The sequence below is a fragment of the Panonychus citri genome, unplaced genomic scaffold (genome assembly GCF_014898815.1).
Source record: "Panonychus citri isolate SS breed McGregor unplaced genomic scaffold, ASM1489881v1 Contig00011, whole genome shotgun sequence".
In the NCBI taxonomy this organism is placed as follows: Eukaryota; Metazoa; Arthropoda; class Arachnida; order Trombidiformes; family Tetranychidae; genus Panonychus; species Panonychus citri.
The window spans coordinates 46,699-62,609 of NW_026515416.1; the positions used below are offsets into that span (position 1 = coordinate 46,699).

A 15,911-nucleotide genomic window follows, 5' to 3' on the forward strand; every position below is an offset into this window, starting at 1 on the left:
TGTTTTGATAGGTAACAATGTTTAATAACGATCTATTCATTTACGAAGTAGATCTGCTGAACTACCGTAAACTACGGATGCCGACTTGAGCAGGTAGTTAAACTACAGTTGGAGTTTGAGGTAGAGTTGAAGCTCCACTTCCTTTGGTACAACCAATGCGACCATCTCCATAACCAGTTTCCACACACTTTTTAAGCGATTCACGGTCCAACTCTTTAACAGATTTTAGAGTAGGCATCGTTGGTGAAGCAGTTGGAGTTGTTGATAAAGATAAGCCTTGACCTTGAGTTGTTGGAGTTGGAGGTAGAGGTGAAACTTTGCCTGCAAATAAACTTGATTCGGTACAATCAACGTTGTTAGTATTGTCCAAACACTTTTTATCCGATTCACTATTAATGTCCGAATCTGAGTCTTCTTCGTCAGATTTTAGAGAAGGCATCGTTGGTGAAGCAGTTGTAATGAAATCTGCACTTAATGTTGGGTTTTCACGACGACTTCGACTGTTATTAATAGAAGAACTTTCACTTTTTCCAATCTGCATGGAAATAGTTACAATCACCACGATGAAGACGAAACTTGAAAATTGGAAAACTTTCATTATTAATAGATTATCTTTCACGGTATAACAATCAAATACAAAGATAACAATTTACTAGAGATGACAATGAATTGAACTGATAATTCAACGTTTGAAAGTTCACTTTTTATACTCAAAATTTCTGGTAACTGATCAAATATCCACCATGCATTGAATAATTTTATCAAACTAAACAAGTTAATTTTTAATTAACAATTCATTTGTATTTGTTTAAATGTTACAGCAATTGGTTAAAAAGGGGCCATGTAATCAACATGAGTTAATTGTTTTTCTATTAGTTTATTGGTAAATGTCAACTTACAGCATTTGTGACTCACACAGCATTTTTCAGTGGCTTTCACCGAGTTTTCATTTGGTTTAATCAATTCGATAGATCGCACATTTTCACGATGAGTTTTCATTGACTTTCGTAAGTTCCCAATTCATTTGGGTTTTCCATAGCAGTGGAGTGAGTGTTTTCACCGAGGGATGTTCAGGTTTACTTTATGAAATAGATGCTCGAGATACTTAATGGTCTGAAAATGCGATAATTTCCAATTCAAAGGTTTATATTGGTCAACCAGATCTTAATCGTATCATTGTTTTCCATACGCAACAATTAAACGTTGTCCATGTTATTGGAACTGACCCAAGACCTAATCATCTTTGGCTGGTCTGAGGAGAAGTTGAAGATCGCATTTGGATTCTTAATTCTGGAACAGGTAAAAATTATTATTATTATTATCATTTCACGATTATATTGATATTTGATTTTCTATTTGGTTTTTATTCAGACGATTTAATCGGAGGTAAAATTATTAATTCTAATGGCGAAAATTCTGAACCTGAAAACTTTGGCTGGGATTCAATCTCTCGAGATCAACAACGACACAATAGGAAAACTGTCCAAATAATCCGAATAACCCAATCAGACCGAAATCATAATGTTATCCACTTTAAACCGATTGATGGTCATTTTGATTTAGTTTATAATCTTTTCATACCTCAACCATCAACGGTTGAAATACACAATTCACACGGCAATTCAAGGTAAATTGATTTGGTTTGTTTACGATTTTAAGAAAACTCAAATTTTATATCAATTTATCTTCTTATTCATTTATTGTCTATAGATTTGCATATGTTACCCATTGGGATGAAAGGACTTTAATTAAAATTGACATGGAACAATTTCGCTATGTAAAAACAATTAATCTCGCTGATTGTCAACCAATTAACGCTGTTTTTACTGATTATGGTTTAACCATATTACAATGTCAAACTCCAGTTACTCATCAATTGAATGGTCAATTAATTTTGGATCAATTAACTGATTCAATAATAAGTTATAATGCTCACATCAAAGCTCATCATTCATTTATATCACCAAGTCATCAATTCTTGGTCAACTTTGATACTTGGCTATTATTGTTGTTTGATCGGTTTAACTGTTTACCTTTTCCATTTAGTTAGTTTTTGAGTTTAAACAAGAGGTGAAATAAATGCCATCGATGTTGATACTAATTATCACAGTTCTATCTACTTTTATCTATTTGTGCCACCGGGAAGGATATTAAGGGTCACCAAGAATATGAATCATTCCTGCTCCTCGAACAACAATAATAAAATTCAATTTCGAATTATCGAAATTGAAATTTTGAAAAAATTCATCATTTATTATATTTGACTGATGGAGCTTTCAATGACGTTTGAAACTTTATTCTAGAACCTACCATTCTTGAGATGCTCACTTATTTTCGGTGATCCGATTTTAAAACAAAGAATCAAATTGAGAAATCATTAAATTTTATTCACTCATTTGTAAGATCATTTAAAGAGAATATACAATTTTGTGATTGATTGAAATTATATTTAAATCAAATTTATTATTGTGATAATGAATACAATGTATAATTGAATTATATCTAAGTTGGAGACTTTCATTATTAGATTTTGGTTGACTTGATAACAATTAGACGATGAAAATTCATCAGTGACGAGGAATTTAAACTGATAATTTAGGGATCAGTGTTGAATTAAGTCTCAGACTTTAGTAGTCTCTTGAATCCTTCCTGATTCCGAACCATCTATATGCTGTCCTGGTGGATATGCCTGATGATTACTGGGAGAAGCACCTTCGCTTTTTCCAATCAACATGGAAATAGTTACAATGACCATTATGAAGATGAAACTTGAAAATTGGAAGACTTTCATTATCAGATTATTTTCACTGAATAACAATCAAATACAAAGATAACAATTTACTAGAGATGACAATGAATTGAATTGATGATCTAACGTTTGAAAGTTCACCTTTTATACTCAAAATTTCTGGTAAATGATCAAATATCCAACATGAATTGAGTGAATTTTATGAAACTGAGCAAGCCAATTGTCAAACAAAAACATCAAATGATTATTTATATTTGTTCAAATGTTACAACAATTAACTTAATAGGGAACCATAAAATCAACTTTAGTTAACTGTTTCTCTGTTAATTTCTTAGTAAATGTCAATTTTTATAGTGTTTTGAGTTTAACTCAGGTGACGAGGCAAAGGCACTTACAAAAACCCTGTAACCGAAATTGATACAGCCTATTAACATCATCTGATTGGATACCTTTGAGTTCATAATTGATTACCAAATGAATTTTGATCTAATTTCTCAAGATGACATAATTTAAGTCTATCGGAGGCTAAAAATTTGTCTTGTCGACTCTTAACAGAATCTTTTCTTGTTCTCTAAAAATTTAGAAATGATCACGATACAGTTTAGCTTTAAATCGGCAAATTTCCAATTTATGATCAACTTCCGTAACTCGAGCATCCACTAGCTAATCAATGATCATTGAAAGCTCTCCGGCTGACAACTAATTCTTCCTGCTGGACCCTTTGTCATTGTCGCGATAATTAATAGCTCTAAAACTTTGTGATGAAACTGAAAAAAGTTCTCTGCATTTCAGGTAATTGATTAAATATTTATTCAAGTTCAAATAGAGTTTATTTCCGTTAAATAGTAGTTCCGTATCCTTAAACATGTGTGAAAATTATGACGTGTTGATAGAAAACAATATTTAATCATTCGCAGGTAGCTCACACCATGAGTCTCATGAGTAAACAGAAATAAGTGTCATCGATACTAATTATCACAGTTTTATGTAAATAAAGATTGAAATTTATTCACAGAATTGGATAGATTATAATCATGTTAACTGTAAATTATCAGCGAAAAAAATTCAATTTGATTGTTATATGAATGAAAGGATAAATTTCAATCAAAGTGCAATTCGTAGTATTTGCTTACTGTTGATGTACATAGTGAATATTTACAAATAGATCAACGTTGATTTAAATCAATTAAATGCTGCAAAAACAAATGCTCATATTTTAAAGAGATTCAATCATCAGGTAATAATTTAGCTCCATTGATACCACGAACGGATACTTTTTTTGGCCTAACCAATCGACCGTTACCTGGTTTACAGGTGAAATAGCGTTTACCCTGAAATTTTGGTTACAAATAATTGAAACCATAATGAGTAAGTATTAGAGCTTGATGATAATTAATTGTTACTATTAAATTGAAACTAAATTGATACAAATAAAAAAGACCACAAGTACTTGAATTGTGTTTCAATTGATTGGAAACTCATCATGATTACTATTGTTGATATAAGGTGATAAATTCATTTCGGTCTGGAATAAATAGTTGATCGAATAATTTAAAAGTCCAACAGCAATTTAATCAAATTAATTCTTTCAACTATTAATAGTTAAATTTGATAATCACTCGATGGTCAACTTTAAAGTAACTGTTAAAATTTAACTTCTGTAACCCTACAATCACAGAGGTGAGAGATTAATGTTTGGATTAGATTGGTGATTGATTGGAAAATCATAATTGATCAAATACTAACCGGATACAATTTAATCATCCAAATTTGAAAGACAATCGTTGAGCTGAAATCGTTTACAATTTGATGAATCAACTAAAGATGAGGTGAAAGATTAAGTTGATTTTAGGGTAAAGTTCATTCATGTAAACGTAATGTGGACTTGGATTTTTTTCTTGGGAAGTTTTTTTCCTCCAAACAATAAGTTACACTAATGTTCATTGTAATTTTTGTTTACAATCAAAGGAAAAAGGTAAAAAAGGGCAAAGATTTCATTGTAACACTTAATAAAATTTATCTTTTTTCTAAATGATGTTAATCACAATATAACTAGAAGTTGAGTCATTGAAGTGCTCATCGTAATCACCTGAAAACAAAAATAAACTAAATTACGGCAACAATAACAAACGGGAAAACTAAACAATCAAAACAAAACAAATGAATGAAAGTTACGTTCTTATGGATGAGATAAAGTCGAAATAGTTTCTTTTTTCACCATCAGATGGCGACAATGGATGAGGAAAATTCGAAAAACAATCAGACAATTTCAAGCTGATTCTCAATTTCAAGTCGATGTTTTAACTCAATGATCGTCATTTGCCTCCATCTGTTGAACAATTTACGAAACAATTTAAAACTCTTTTTCTCCAGGTACACGAGCTTTTGACTCGTGATTTAAAAGAGCTAAGGATTTACTAAATTTACTAATACTAAGGATGGACATAAATATCAAAACCAAAATATCTCCACCTTGCCAATCAGAAACAGAAAATAACATTACAATTTAGATTAACCAGAGACCTCAACTTTTCTCATTTTCAGGACATTTCATCAAGTTTCCAATGAGGTTTTCTGGGAAAACTTTTTTTCGTTTTTGAGTATTTAGATTTCAGACTCGAGTTTGGGCGATAATCAATTGAAACACCATAAGTATCAAATCGTAATTGTTAACCGATTAAAACTTTCAATGGTTGACTTGTTGAATCAATTTCGTTTAACCATAATGATAATTTCCTTAATTAACAGAATAATAATTACAAATACTGACAAAAGTACAAGAAACAATTTACATCAATACAAGTTGAAAAATTAAATGAAGAGGAAAATAAAAGTCCAAGTTAAATGCTCACAAATTAGTTAATTAATAAACTACAATATATAATCTTTATTGATTTCCCAATTAAATTTACTTGGATGGTCAAAGAATCTCTCACAATGGTCAAACAATTAAGAAATTACCTCACCAACATGAGCAAATTATATTATATGAAAACTATTATTTGATTGTGACCAAATTAATTAGAACATCAATCAAGATATGGTTTGGTAAACTAACTACAGTAAAAACAATACATCAACCATAATAATCAATGGGAAATTTTTTTCTTCGCTATCAAATTAATATAATCATAATTATCCAACATTCCGGGAGTAAAGGTTAACCAAAAGGCTTCTAGTAATTTAATACCAAAGGAGTATGATGACCAGTAGTGGACAAACACAATAGGAGTGAGAAAATTTTCCAAAACTAATCTTAAATTATTATATTCTCATAATAATAAAGAGATGATGATGATTAAGGAGAGAGAGCAATCAACCAGCCGAAAGGTAAACAAGTAATTCAGTTAAATTGCAAATGTTTCTATGAGTAAATCAATCGAAAAAGTTAATCAAGTTAAACTTAATTCTGTTATCAATTAAAAGGATATCCGATTAGACGGAAAAACAAAAAGTTGATTGTTAACCATTGGCTTTGAAATGATTAAGTAAATCCTGTGGATATTAAGATAATAACAGGAGAAAAAAAGTTTTCCAACTAATCATTTACAATTAGAATCATAATATATATTGTTAATCAGTTAACAATACATGTTAATCATAAAGATCCAATGAAGAAAAAAATAATAATTGATTACAATCAAATTTAATTTTGATTCTCACTGTTTAAGATGGTGAAAGGTTCACATGCTGTGCCATAGGTTATTATACAATACCTAATAACTGAATCTCAGTTTTTTGCTTCATGTTGATTAAATCACTCACACCAAAGGCAATTACTAAACCAAATAATCATCCATTTATGCTCATCGGATCTTGTCATCATCATTATCATCATCAGTCAACCTTCATTTACAAAACAATTGCTCAACAATACCAACATTTAGCTGTCGTTGGTAAATTTTCACAATGTCAACATCCAATCCATTGTCTTGTAACTTACAATTGAAGTTTTTTTGTCTCAACTTTTATATATAAATTCAACTCTTTTGCCTCCCTCATCATCATCATCATCATCTTCATCTTCATCATCCCTCTATTCATCATCGTGACCCTTTTTTACAGTTTAGATAAACAAAATGTTATATATATGTAAGGTCAACAACAGTGAAAAGATTCAAGATTTACCATGAAATCATCAAAATGTCAAGTCAAGCAAAAGGAGATTCATTCAAAAAAAGGGATGATGATAATTATGATGATGATGGCGATGATAATGTTGATGAGTGTGTGTGTATTAAATACACAATTAGTTTAAATGACGGATAACAGATAAGTTGAGACAGAAAAAAACAATCAAGAGTTGGTCTTGAATAACATTGAAATTGAATGAATAACATTGAAGCCTTGAAGGGACAGTAACCATATTTGTATATATTGGACTTGATTTTGTAGAAAAAAAATCATTATCTTCCTTGTCTTCTTGCTTGTTGACAGTTTTGTGTGATGATGCGGTGGTAGATGATGTTCCATATGATGATAGTGGTGATTATGATAACATATTATTACACAGAAAAAAAAGGGAAACAAGGATTCAAAGGCTTAGGAAGGTGATAAAAGGCAAATACACATATGATAATGTTTACAGATTAACAGATTTTTGGGAAACTCATCTTTTTTTAGCATCATAACAATTTAACAACAAACTTGGTACTTGAAACTAATTGACATTTACAATGGATATGGATTAGGTATGGGGAGGGTGAAGGGAATCATCATCTTCGTCATCATGACAGATTTCAGTGTGTTTACTGTGATTATTTGTTTTCTAACATTAAATTCATTCTGAATTCATTTTCAATCCAAAATCAGATAACTTGTAAACTATAAAATGCTATAAAAAAAAGTAACAGAATTTAAATTGTTTGTTTGTAGAATCAGGAAGATGATGAAGATAAACACCAGAGAGAGAGAGAGAGAGAGAGAGAGAGAGAGCAAGAACAGTCAATGAGAGTGGGAGAGAGACAAGATGATGAGAAAAAAGATGGATGATGAATTGGAGACAATATGAGTTGTTGGTCTCTGTGTTTTTGCTTTTGAATACAATTCAGTGTATTATGATTATTAAAAAAAAGTGATACTAGAAAAAGAGGAGGAGAAAGAGAGAGAGAGAGAGATGTTGATGAGGATGATGAGGAAGAAAAGATGGATGAGAAGAACAAAAATAAAAGCTTAATAAAAGGTTGGTGAAAAAAAGTATAACAGTTAAGTGACTTAACTTATTTTCTGTTTTATCTCAAATTTTCAGTTTCACAGACTTAATATGATTTCTCTGTTTTCATTTTTTCCACCATGGTGTATATATTTATATACTTATTAAAAGTTTTAGCTTTAAGATGATGTTGATTTTACCACTTAAAACTAAACAAACACACAAGAAACATTGAAATTGATATGAGATTTTGATTCACTATTTGATTATTATTGTTTCTCGTGAGAGTGAAATCGAGAGATCCAGAGGTAAATAGGAAATGGGAGGTTGGTGGTAATAGTTTATCGTCATAGTTTTGTGTCGTGATGATGATGAGACAAGAGAAGATGAAAATAATCCCAATTAAACTAATTTGTGATAAACAATTTAGATGCACGATTGAAAATACAAATTCACCTTGATACAGATTAAGTGGATATTAGTGTGTCTGTAAGATTGACCACAATCATTTACCAATTTAACACCAGTGACAATTTACCACGAGAATCATGTTGACCATTTAAAACAGACTTTATGCTTGACCCAACAAACAACAATTTAATGATCCAGTTGATTGTGAACACCTTTATTTTCACTTTTCCTCCAGTTTATATATAAATTAATGATCATTTTACCATCAACAGCGTCTTATCATATGGTTCCTGTAATCCAATGGGTTTTGTTACCAATCTTTCAGGATAATTTTTCATTCCTCATCCATTTCACTTCAATTGATCATGATGATGACGTTGGTAGTTACTTTTGATAGTATTGCCCACGATGATGATGATGATGATGATTGGTGGTGATAACTTGTCCACCAAAATTGATGATAAACTGTGTAATAATCTTTTGTTATTTTCTTTTTACATTTAATATTATCCACCATCCAATAGATTTGATTGTTGATTTGGTGACTTTAATATTCATTCAATTTTCTCGATATTGATGATTCACATTCAGGTCATTTTCATGGCTCATGTTTGATAATCTTGACTCTTGTTATCAAAACCATAAATACTCAATCATTCCCGTGAATAAGGCTTAAGGGCATCAATAGTTTACTATGGGAAGAAAAGAAATAATAATATTAGATTAACCTTGAAAAAAAAGAAAATATTATATTCTAATAAAATTGATTGTTTTCCTGATAACATAACGGTAATCATAAAGTATAAATGTTAACAATAAACGTTGACTATTTACCGTAAATTGTAACAGTCAATCCAATCAATTGTATCTTCATCTCTCACTCTCTTTCTATCCTTCATCATCTCAATAATAGATTATTATTACTCAAATAGTGAACAATTTAACGTTTACAATAAAATATTAAACATTGAATAATATTGTGTTACTTTTATGTGTAATCATCTCTATCATCATTGTTTTCTAAAGTGGAGTAAATGATGAGGATGATGATGATTATATTGATAGAAGTAAAAACAATAGTGTTAAAGGAAATGGTAGTTAATCATTTGTTTCACCAGAATTAATGATAAATGAATGAAAAATGTAATATAATAGGCGTACGATTAAACTGGTTGAACACTTTGATTACTGAGAATAATAATTTATCATTAAAATGTAAGTAGAAACAAATTGAAGATCGGAAATGTGTATAAACTATTAATAAGATGGGAGATGAAGATGGAGCAAGATTTCATCAAAGAGGATTTAGACTGAGAATTGTATTCATTTAGTATTGGGAGAGTTATCATCATGATCATCATTTTCAATTTTTTCTCTCTCATTTCTAACATAACAGAGGTAGAAAAGCTCAGAGACTGTTATTGTCAAATGAATTAAAAAAGTATCTCTTTTCATTAGAAAAAAGAAAAGAGAATTGAATGGAAAATGATGATGATGATGATGGGGAAGAAGATTCATTGGCTTGGAATGATTTTCCATAATGATAATGATGAAATAGTGAGTGAGAGTAGATGATGAAGGTGAGAATGATAAAAGGATTGAGAATCAAGATCAATGATTATGAAGCTTAATACTAAAGCTTAAACATTTTTTTCTCTCCATCATCATGGCGAATCCTTTTGTTTCCTTCTCTTCCTTATTCATACTCATTTTTTCTTCTCTCTCTCTCTCTCAGCTCATCTCATCTACATCCTCACACTATCACCTTTTTTTATGAATACATTCATATTCATACAATTTTACTAGTAAAATAATTCCAAACAATAACAATACCATAAACCATCGAGCATATTGTTTTCTTCTTGGTAATTGTATTTAGAATCATCAATCCGTTACTCTGAATAACATGGAAACAGGAACATCGATGAATAAAACCAAATGGGTGAGCGAGACAAACACATAGACAAATTCAGAAGAAAAAAAAATCCATTTTCTATATAAAACAAAAGAGAATAGAATAAAAATGATTTAGAAAAAGAAAAATAAAACAAAAGAAAAACAAACGCTCACCAATGATAATTGTTCCAATTAGAACAAAGCTAAGATCCAGATAGAATTAAATTCACCAAACGAAGAGATTAACAATCAAATTAATCAACTAAAAAAGAAACCAATTAATTAATTAATCAATTAAAAGAAGAAAATTAAAAATTTGAAATTCAAATTTTGAATTTCAAACCGAAAACGATACTTGAGATCAGGACTAAGATTCGTTATCTTTTTATCGATATCGATATTTTCATTTTCTATTTTGATTTTTTTTCCTTTTTTCTTGTTTCTCTCTCAACAATTAAGTGATTGTTTAGCCCACATCTTTGTTTTTTTCTCTATTTTTGTCAATGGAAACAATTAGTACTCATTACATGGAATAAGTAGAACAATTAATTAGTATTGTGATTAGTTTATTATGAACCGTGAAATTGGTACCAGTTATTTTGGTGCTAATGTGTTTCTACTTGATTTAGTTCATGTGACAAGCTACTACAAGTTACATTATCCTCCACAACTATTACATTGTAATTTTTTTACCTTCAGGATATGAACAAATAGTGAGTGAGAGAGAGAGAGAAGAAAAAGCTTCATCTTCTATTTCTTTCTTAGCCTCATCATCTTCTGTTTTCTTATCTGCCTCCTCCTCCTCCTCCTTCTACCTTTTACCTTTGCAATGGAAGGAGGAGTTGGAAGAATATACTTTCTCTCTCTTTGAGGCAGATGAGAATAGAACTATGATAGAGATGAAGATGGAGATGATACTGATGATAGAGATAAAGATGAACACAATGTTTTGTTTTAAAAAACAGAAACAAATAGAGAGTAGAAAAGGAAATCAACCTTCTCCATCTTAATTTTAATCCACACACATAAACTTGTTGTAAAAAAGAAAAGGTAAGTTGTTTTCTCTTTTGTTTTCTTCTATCCTTTTCTCTTCTTCTGCATCTTTAATCTCCTATTCCATCTCTCTCTCTCTCTCTCTCTCGTTTTATTTAACCAACAACAGCTCATTACAAGAATTAAATAAGGAGCGGTTCAACCAACAACTATTACAATTAAGAAACTTGTAATTGTTTAGTTAAACAGTAAGTTGTATCAACTAATCATCAGTTAAACATACACACTCACTCCTAACAGTTAGTTAACTCTCTTCACTATTGAAGTCAATTAACTGTCAATCATACCCCAGATTGCAAAGAGAGAGAGAGAGAGAGAGAAGTGGGAATGGGAGTGGAAAAGATGAAGAAGAAAAAAAAACAACAAGCAAAGAGTTAATTCCTAATTCAATTAAAATTTGCCAGTGAAAAGAACAAAAAAAAACACAGAAAAACAAGCAAACCTCATCAGTGTTTTCTAAATTTATTTCCTTCTCTCTCTCTCTCTTTGTAATGATTAGATTAATTTCGTTAAAATTATTCTCTCCTTAAAATTAACTCCATTATCTTAATAAACACAATCCACTTTCATTACTACAATTAAATGACAATATTAACTATCACCTTTTGTTTTCCACCATTAATAACACATATTAACTCCACTAGAAGCGAAACAATTTAAAATGTTTATTAACCTTCATCTTAAATCATAATTTTTCTTTCTATTCTTTTTCCATCCATGTATGTAAATTAAACATCTCTAGAATTCACTTTCTCTAAGATCAATTAATTTCATATTATAACTTAAACGCCTCTTAAACTAGAGAGAGAGAGAGAAAGAATTATTTTCAAGTTCTTTTTTTCTGTTCTTTTCTCTTAATAATAAAAAAATAACTTCTTTTTTTTCAGCAAAAAAAACTCAAAATTTTCATTAAACTCCAACCTGGGAATCACTGTAATCATCATCATCATCATCTTGGTCTTCTCTATGTTGGAAATTATCATTATTACAACTTCTAGTTATCATCATCTCCTTGAGGGCAATGTGATGGGACGAGCCAGTTTCTTATTAGTTAATCTCACATCATCAAGTAAAGGAAAAGGTAACAAAGGTAAATAACAAGAAACATTAACAAATTACAATTAATTATTACTCTTCATTAAGGAATCTCCTCCTTCTTTAAGGAAAGGTTACCTTTTGCAAAAAGAGGAGGGAAATTTGATATTTCTTTACTTTTCTCTCTCTCTCTTTGTAATGATTAGATTAATTTCGTTAAAATTATTCTCTCCTTAAAATTAACTCCATTATCTTAATAAACACAATCCACTTTCATTACTACAATTAAATGACAATATTAACTATCACCTTTTGTTTTCCACCATTAATAACACATATTAACTCCACTAGAAGCGAAACAATTTAAAATGTTTATTAACCTTCATCTTAAATCATAATTTTCTTTCTATTCTTTTCCATCCATGTATGTAAATTAAACATCTCTAGAATTCACTTTCTCTAAGATCAATTAATTTCATATTATAACTTAAACGCCTCTTAAACTAGAGAGAGAGAATTATTTTCAAGTTCTTTTTCTGTTCTTTTCTCTTAATAATAAAAATAACTTCTTTTTTCAGCAAAAACTCAAAATTTTCATTAAACTCCAACCTGGGAATCACTGTAATCATCATCATCATCATCTTGGTCTTCTATGTTGGAAATTATCATTATTACAACTTCTAGTTATCATCATCTCCTTGAGGGCAATGTGATGGGACGAGCCAGTTTCTTATTAGTTAATCTCACATCATCAAGTAAAGGAAAAGGTAACAAAGGTAAATAACAAGAAACATTAACAAATTACAATTAATTATTACTCTTCATTAAGGAATCTCCTCCTTCTTTAAGGAAAGGTTACCTTTTGCAAAAAGAGGAGGGAAATTTGATATTTCTTTACTTTTCTCTCTCTCAATTCTTCATTAAAATAGTAATAATAATTATAATCATTTTTGATAATGATAACTTTGTATTGATTAAATTGATTACAGTTCACAGAAAGTAAAACAATTGGAAAACATGTACCAAGAGTTATCATCATCATTAATGATTAGAAGAAAAAAAAATATACTCAGAGTTATTATTATTATCGCCGATAAATCAAATTAGCAAACATTAATTAACAGTTAATATCAATTTCTCAATTGTAACCAGAAAACAACAATTAACATTATAATTGAACGATAACCAATCCTTGTGTTGTTTTTAAGTGTTCCAACTCAAAACAACAAGAGAAAAACAAACTTCAATCTAATTGTTAACAATAGTTAATCATTTTCAATTTTTAATTTAAATTGTCGCACCCTACACACTAGACAATGATATTAATTAAAAAGAAAGATGATTGAATGAAGATGATGATGAAAAGAGAGAGAGAGAGAGAGAGAGAGTAACAATAACAAGTGTGAAAAAGATGATGATGATGAGAAGAAAAATAGAAAGAGAGATGAAGATGCAAATGAATAGTGTAAAAGATGAATGAAGGATGAAGATGATGACGAGGAAAACAATGCTAATAATAATAAGAGAACGGAAATTAAATAGAGATTCTTGGTTAATCAATTAATTAATCAACATAGATTCTGATTCTTCTCTAATTAAATTTTCTCCAACCAAACCTTATCAAACTCTTCGTTTTTTTCATTCGTCTTTTTTTTCTCATTTCAAACATAACAAAAAAAACATCCTCATCTTTTATCTTCATCATCCCTGATTCCCTCTCCATCATCATCATTCAATTCCCAAAACAATGAATGTATATAAAAAAAATCATCTTATCATGTCTCCAGTTACACTTACACACAATTGTCTTCAATTGAATTGATTTGCAACATGCAACAACATTGGATTTGCAATATTAACCCTTTGATTCTCATCATACGTTTCTCTCTCTTTCTCCCTCTCTCCAGTGAGCGGTGGTGGTAATGTTTAGATGTCTGTGCATGTGGATCCAAAGGGATAATACTAATGAATAGAGTATGAGGACAAGACTGATTTCTTCTTGCACATCCCTGTAAAATTGGCGGCGTTTGTTTCTGACAATCTCATTTACACTCTTGGACCAGTTTAACCTCCACCCCTTGATAGTATTTGATGCTAATCATTTCAGAAAATTCAATACAATCACAACAATCAAAAGGGAAAAGATCAGCAAACCAATTCAACAATGAAATATCCAAGTTACATAAAAAAAAACAACTCACACATCGAGCGGGAGACATTAAATGCTGATTATCAACATTCATATAAATGGACGTGTTATCATTGGGATTTTTTTCTCTCCACCTCTCATTCTGCACACTTATTAATTCCTGAATGTTTTTCGGCAATTGATAACCTTGATTATTGCAATGGATATCGTTTAATACTGCAAATATATTTATGCATTTGATTGTTAACAATCAAACAAAAGGAGTTGTATTAGTTTCCATTGCATTTTGACGCTTGAAAGAGTTGATAACATTTACAAAACAAAGCATTAAATGGTTTCACTGGGTTAGTATTTTTTTTATTACAGCAAAAGGGTTACATAAATTGAGGAGGATGAAAAAAGGATGCGGATGAGGAGGAGAGCCAAGGATTTAGGATGATGATGGGGATAAAGGTGATTGAATTGATTCAAATAATTTGCAATTATGTTATTACAATCATGATGCTTTCTTGATTCTTAGGTATGTAGAGTGTAAAATATTTTTGATAATAATTTATAAGTAAAAACTAAATTTCAATGATTTTAAATTGAATTGGGAAAAATATTGTTAATGTTATTACTTATCATGAAGCTTTTCAATCAATCAATTGAAATAACCAATGAAGTGAAAGAAAAAGTTAAATTGATTGTAAATTGATTTGCATATTAACTCATTGTTTTCACAACCATACTCTAGACGTGCTTATCAATACAATCTAATGATAATTGTGAATGAAAAAGTTAATAATGCAATTAACCGTTACTTTTGATCAATGACTTTTAGACTAATAAGTTTTCACGTTTTTCTTGTTATAAATCAAAACAAAGGTTAAATCAAAGTGGATCCAAATATATTATATGTATGGAAAAGACAAAGAAGATAAAAAAAACTTAAACAGTTATGAGCCAAGTGATGGTAAAACCGAGAGAGATGGAGGATAAGGATGATAATGATGAGTATGAAGATGATGATGATTATGGAGGAAAAGTGTATATGCAAAATGAAAAAAAAAGGTAAGTGACATAAAGTGTGTTTGCATACCATTAGATTTATATACAGTTACTTATGATAGTTTATGAGTATTTTTTGTACTTTACGAGTTTGTGTTGTTTTTATCAACTAAACAGAATATTTTCCTCTTCTTTTTATCATCATCTGGGAGGAGATGATAGATAAATATCATTTGAAGGTGGGTTAGGATGATGATGATGATGTTGCAATGATATCAATTGATGTTGCTCATTTTATGAGCCATTTGAGGCTCAATTTGAAAAGGTAAACTTTTTTTACTAAAAAAGTGTTTGCAATTGATGCTTAGGATGAATATGATGGTGTTGATGATGAAGAGAAAGAGGAAGATGATGATGATGATGATAAAGATGTAAAAATCTATTGAATCTGAAATTTAAATTTTCTCTGTATCTTT

The 15,911-nt window shown here is 29.9% G+C and overlaps 3 long non-coding RNA genes across 4 annotated transcripts; 2 read left to right on the forward strand and 1 right to left on the reverse strand.

The window, feature by feature from the left end:
• Nucleotides 1-1,055: 1,055 nt before the first annotated feature.
• LOC128390027 (uncharacterized) lies at nt 1,056-2,015 on the forward strand. Its single transcript, XR_008325563.1, has 3 exons — nt 1,056-1,299; nt 1,372-1,627; nt 1,711-2,015. It is a non-coding gene; the product is annotated as an uncharacterized LOC128390027 (long non-coding RNA).
• A 4,885-nt stretch (nt 2,016-6,900) lies between these two features.
• Nucleotides 6,901-10,534, reverse strand: LOC128390795 (uncharacterized). The gene is made up of 3 exons (XR_008325706.1): nt 10,383-10,534; nt 10,146-10,305; nt 6,901-9,004 (listed from the first exon to the last, which is right to left on the reverse strand). It is a non-coding gene; the product is annotated as an uncharacterized LOC128390795 (long non-coding RNA).
• A 2,396-nt stretch (nt 10,535-12,930) lies between these two features.
• On the forward strand, nt 12,931-15,614 carry LOC128389812 (uncharacterized). Of its 2 annotated transcripts, XR_008325510.1 has the most exons (3): nt 12,931-13,072; nt 14,204-14,965; nt 15,313-15,614. It is a non-coding gene; the product is annotated as an uncharacterized LOC128389812 (long non-coding RNA). The 2 variants fall into 2 exon arrangements; XR_008325508.1 differs by lacking the exon at nt 15,313-15,614 and having other exon boundaries at nt 14,204-15,037.
• Nucleotides 15,615-15,911: the final 297 nt, after the last annotated feature.